At 38.6% G+C, this 6,150-nt stretch overlaps 1 protein-coding gene across 1 annotated transcript in view; it reads left to right on the top strand.

Annotated features, from left to right (window-relative positions):
* Positions 1-1,539: 1,539 nt before the first annotated feature.
* Positions 1,540-6,150, top strand: part of slc45a4a (solute carrier family 45 member 4a) — a 57,808-nt gene continuing 53,197 nt past the window's right edge. The window contains exons 1-2 of the mRNA XM_074686765.1: positions 1,540-1,688; positions 2,952-3,033. The gene's annotated coding sequence lies outside the window, so the exon portion shown is untranslated. The remainder of the gene's footprint in view (positions 1,689-2,951; positions 3,034-6,150) is intronic.

Here is a 6,150-nt window from a genome sequence, read left to right as displayed (position 1 = left end):
TTTGCATTTTTTTTAAAGAAAGTTGAATGTTTTTTTTTAAAAGATATAATAAAAAAATAGGATTCTTGAAAAGATACATGACAAATTGTTGATTTCCCTTTAGAGAAAATGGCCTTCTTTCCCTGCATTTAATTCAGCTTTGTTAGAGTTTATATCCCATCTATTTGAGGGATGTTTTTGTGATACACTACACACTTTGTTTTATAAGAAGTTATCACATAATACACTCCTGAAGTGACAAGCAGTGAGTTGTTTTAGCAAGGAGCCTTTGTGACTGTGGGAAAATCAATACAAGGAGTGACTGGTATGTTCCCATTTGCCAACTAAAACAACGCTATGAAGACTGTTATGGATTTTTATTGCACCTATTATTAATGGTGTCATGAACAGCACCTGTCAACCTTTTTAGATGACTTCAATTCAGGGTGTGATGCCATTTGTCTGTAATTACATATGGCATAAAACAACATGATGATTGAGGCTAGAAATATAGGTTTAACTGCTAGAGAAAATAAGCCTGCTCATCCCACTGCCATCCACTGATTAAAAAAAAAGGGTGAGAAAAAAAAAATAAAGTCAGACAATCATCAGATCTTTTATTAGTGTGACAGTTTATTGTTTTACTCTAGGCCTACATTAAATATAATGGACAATATTGACTTGTTTTTCTGCTTCAAGCTACTTACTCTGCAAGTTTATCTAGTTACATGTTTTGATTGTAACATGTCATATTTTCTCTAAGAGAATATGGCAAATGTATAAAACTCATACACAGTCCTCAAATTTCCTTTTTCTTTTCAACAGTTTTTTAATGATTTTCAAAAAGAGTTAGGCCAAACAAACAAAAGACATCAGTTAACAAATAAACAGGGAAACACTGATATATAGACTGATTGCATATTGATAAATTGCAGACATAGTCAGCCAAGCTATGAGAGACCCCTATGTAGGCTTCTATTGGTTTAATTTGCCTTGCAAGCAATATTACTTTATTTGCAGCAATCTGAGTCATAGCTGTTGCACATTCTTCATAAGGAGGTGGTTGTTTCTTCTTTAGTGTCTCAATGATATATGTTTGACTGTTGTTCAAATAAGGAGGCTTCATCTCTTTCCATGGGAGACAAGTCAGAATATTTATTTTTTCAGTACTCGTAAAGAACTTGTTGAAAACTTTTTTTTCTCACCTGTCTTTGTGTACAAAACATGTTCACAGTATATAAAACATGGAAACACCAGTCTCTTTTTGTCTCCAACATGTGACTTGTCCTTTAACTCTTGATACTTTAGTGTTTTTTTAAACGTAAAATGTACATGCCAAAAAGAGGGGGTAAAACAGCCTGAATAACAAAAACATTTACCAAAAAAGTCTCCGTAGATAGCGAAAAAAACAGCTGTCAATCAAACATATTTTTCGGCATTCCCCTTTAAGTAAAATCATCCTCCTCTCTACTTTGTATACCACCGCCACTGACACGCCCCTTTATGCAAATTTATCGTGACGTCGGCGGAAGCTAGCGCTACGTCTCTTCTTCCGACAGATATTCCTTTAAAGGCGTATTTAAAGCTCTGGCTTCAGTTGCAGCAGCCGCGGACAACCTATGCAACAAAAGCTGCTGCAGAGCAGAGCGGCCGTCCGACCTCTTGAGCGGACACAAACACGGAGCCAGCGGCTGACACGACCCGGTGAGGTGAGCACAGTGTCCTAGCTGAAACACACCGGCGACGACATAACAGGGGGATTAAACATTTTTCTGTCCGCCGCTCGGACTCGGCTCCGGCAGGCGGAATACACAGCATCTCAGGTTGCTGCTGCAGAGGGAGGAGGAGGAGGAGGAGGAGGCATTTACAGTAGTTTCTGTAGGCCTGTTTCAAAAACAAAACAGGAGAGAGGCTGGAGGTGACAGCCTGCGATGGGTCAGGTGGAGTCATCGTGCTGCTCTTCTTGCAAAGTGGCGTATAATTAATATCTCTTAATTGCTTTAGATGTAAATCAGGTAGAAATTAGTTAGAATGAAGAGGATTGAAGTTTGGGCATTGTAAAGGTACAACTGAAGTTGAAATTGTTATGTTTGGCCTGTTTTGTTACTGCACCTTTGTACTGAACCAGGAAGGAGCAGCTTACTGTGGTGAACACACCTGTGACTGTTGGAGGAAAAACTAACTGAGTGACAGGTTTGTTTGGATTCTGGGCCTGCCAGGTGAAAAATAAAGATGACACCTGCTTTTTAACCATCCAGTCATTTGTGTTGTCATTGTTTGCTGCTGTTGCATTTGCATGTCACCTGTTTTGGGTACATTCAAATTTATGAGCAGTTTTATAAAGAGTGAAATAACATGTCTATCATTGAAAAAAAACATAAACATGTTTGTCTGGTGATTATCTAGAGTATTGAAGGACCAATACAAATGGGTTCTGGCAACTTAAATGTAAAAAAACAATATGTTTTTGATAATTAATTGATTTTTTATGTATTTTTCACCTTGTGCAGTTGTTAGAAAATAGCACAAGTTTTCAAAAATCAGATCATGTGTTGTAGTTTTACACACTGTTTTTTAATAATTTATTCAGATAAGTAGACGCACATCCAAGTGAAATTATATTAAACCACTTTTTCCCATGTGTATTTTGTTAATACCACATTTTGTGTACATGTGTTATTGTATATCTGTGATGGACTGCTACAGCTCTATTAAATTACTGGTGCAAAGACAGATTGATCAGAGACACACCTTAGTGAAGCACTTTGTAATTTTGCTAAGTTTTCTGCTGATTTATCATCAAGCTTGTGTACATCAGAGCCAGTGGTGTCATTGGTTGCTGTATTGATTTATTGTTTGGTCGAAAATACAGCTAACTGTTTGTAAGTATGTTTGTGTGGGTAGTGCTGATTCACTGAGACACATGCTAATAACAGGTGTAAACAGACGTCGTTTGCTTTGTGTATTTTCAGGTATAACTGCGGGGCTTGAGATTGCAGCCTGGACCAAACAGAAACGTCTCAACGACATTTATGAAGCTTTTAAGGCCTTTTGGTGAGTCTCTCACACACAAACATTGGAAAACTTGACAACTGTAATGTATGTTATGCTAATTTATTTTTTTCTTTATTTATTTTTGGATGAGTAAATTTACACAAAACCCACATCAACCCAAATATAAAACAACCTGCAAACATAAACATATTCCTTCTCTTACACTTCCCCCTTAAAAAAAGGAGAAAATTTGCGTCTCTTTGTGTCAGCGCCTTGCTTTCCTCATCACGCTCCCTCGGTTTCAGTCTGCACAGTCGAGACCAGCCGATTCAGCTGAAGTGAAAGCAATCGACTTCCTCTTGATGAAATGTTTGCTGACTATCAACTGGTGCTGAGTCAGCATCGTGTTATTACCCACACACACAGATACACACACATACACACGCACACTGTACACCACACAAGATAGAGCTAGACACTGGTGGTCACATGCAAACAGTCACATGAAGTCTTACTCGTGCTCATACGTGTACCCTCACACAGATGTGCAAACAGATTATACATCCTTAAATGTATACACCACACGGAAAGACTAATGACTAACCGCACAAATACAAATAAAGACTCTGCATGCAAAACTGGATGTGATATAAAAAGTGTCTTGAGTGTTTTCTAAGTTGACACTCAAACGCATATAAACCAATGCTTTGCCATCATTTACCACCAGTTCCCTTTCAGTGTGCAAGACACGCTACAGCAAGCCCAAACCAGTTCAGAAAAAAATCACATGACACGTCAGGTAATTGGTTCCCACACCCTAAAGAAGAAACCTCAGAGTGAAGCACATGCAAATTACGACATCCTGTTTTTAAAGAGATTTTAGATGAATGTCGTGTGATGAAATGTTTCATCTTGTGGCAAAACTGCCCCATAAAAGCCTCAGTGCAACAAAAAAGAGACTTCGGAGCACCCGCAAGCAACTGACAGCCACGCAGCCTGTAAAATGACAAACTTTAATCCTTAATTTAATTTATGGGAGGGAGTTTTATTTAAATTTACACCCTCTACTGATTTTTTTCTTTTTTTGAGAGAAATGAGGTGTTGAAACCACAACGACAAATAGAACTGGACTGTAAACATGCTGTAAACTTTAATTTGTGTTTTTTTCTCCCTCCAGAATGTGACTATTTCAAAACAAAACAACTCTTTTTTTGGTTTTGTCCCTTTTGGTAATGTTGCCCGTCTTTCGTCTCCTTTTAGCATGTTTATGTTTGTCGGTCCATCACAGAAACACACATGCACACACACAAAGCCGGTCTGGCTTTGTGTCCTGGATCCAGATCCTGGGGGTAGATAACCCACTTCCTAGGGAAAGAAAAGAGTGAGCCAGTATGTTTTTCCACCTCTGGTCGGAGCGCGAGACTGTGTGTTTATGTTTTTGTGTGTGTGTTTGTAGTCTCGCTTACATCCCTGTCATCAATAGCCCGCCTTATCGCTACCAGATCTTACACACAGAGCACACACAGAGCACACACACACACACACTCACTTGTTGCAGCTATAAATGCTGTTTGTTGCAAGGAGCTGCATTTTTGCACGGCTGGATGGAAACATGACAGGTTGGTCCCTTCTGGTCACTTCTGTCTAAGTTCTTGCTTGTGTTGTACGTCGCTTTGGAAAAAAAGCATCTGTTAAATGAAACTGTAACTGGTTGTTTGTTTACATATTTTCTTGTCACTTTTGACACGGCAGGCAAAATTGAATTGTAAATGGCATTGGGTTTTGGGTTGCCTTGTTTAAATCCTGGAAGGTGTTGTATTTTGCACATGTGATGAAAAGAGGTTTCAGTATAGTTTCTGCAAAGTTATCCCCTCTGATAATCCTCTGAGATGTGATCTTTGATATTCCTCGGAGCTGCATTTTTGCACGGCTGGATGGAAACATGACAGGTTGGTCCTTTCTGGTCACTTCTGTCTAAGTTCTTGCTTGTGTTGTACGTCGCCTTGGACAAAAGCATCTGCTAGATGAAATTGCAAATGGTTGTTTGTTTACATATTTTCTTATCACTTTTGACGTGGCAGGCAAAATTGAATCGTAACTGGTTTGGGGTTTTGGGTTGCCTTGTCGAAATCCTGGAAGGTGTTGTATTTTGCAGGTGTGATGAAAAAAGGTTCCAGTATAGATTCTGTAAAGTTATCCCCTCTGATAATCCTCTGAGATGTGATCTTTAATAACACTTTAAGAAAGTAGAAGCCATCAACACAAAGGTTTTATACACTGAGGGTCTGCATGCAGGTGTGTTTATGTGTTTGAACACAATGTGCAGTACTGCATACATGACTGGTCTTTTTTGAGTAGCACAGGTCTGTTACTAAAGACAATATCAGATGGCTGAACTGTATTTAGCTCTGGCTTTGAGTCAGAGGACACACACTCACACACACACAGTCACACACAGCTTGTCAATACAACAAAACATCTCAGAAAACGGTCTATCCACTTCATTAACCAGCTCCCCTGTCAGCTCCTCCTGATCTTTTCCTCTCTTCCTTGTCCCCGTTTTTCTTTTCCAGTCTCATTTCCTGTTTTTTCTTTTTCTTTTTGTGTTATAAAGTCTGTCGAAATTTAATTAAGTGATCAAACGCAAACCATCTGTTGAAGATCATCTATTTTCGGTAAAGACTCTGGAACAGTAAAATCTTTCGGTGATTTATTTTATTAGTTTCAAAGAATTTCACCCAATTTCAAGTAGGAGTAAACAAAATTCCAGTAAAACCATGTAACATGCAAAAAGTCTTGGCTCTGTCACTGATAAACACTCCTCTGTATGTTTTTCATTTGACCCACTTGACCAGCAATGTGTGGCATTACCCATGTGAATTAGGATTACATATACATGTCTAAATTGACAGGGGCATCTTTTTTTCTTTTTCCTGTCTCTCAGTCACATTTGTTATAGAGAACTTAGTATGAAAACAACCCAGCCCCTTATCAAAGGTTTAATAATCTTTCCCCTGCACGTAGGAACAAAATCCTGTTCAAAGATCATGTTATAATCATGTATGAAGAAACATTGATCCTCTTTTAAAGTGGGAATACAGACAGATTTTCAAAGCCATGACCAGTGAAAAGTCTTGACCTTTTGAATTTGAAGTGCAGACATGAGCTTCTGCCATT

Source organism: Halichoeres trimaculatus, unplaced genomic scaffold, assembly GCF_033239565.1.
Source record: "Halichoeres trimaculatus isolate MK-OKI-2021-1 unplaced genomic scaffold, fHalTri1.1 fHalTri1_scaffold_14, whole genome shotgun sequence".
In the NCBI taxonomy this organism is placed as follows: Eukaryota; Metazoa; Chordata; class Actinopteri; order Labriformes; family Labridae; genus Halichoeres; species Halichoeres trimaculatus.
This window is presented reverse-complemented; position numbering and strand designations above follow the sequence as displayed.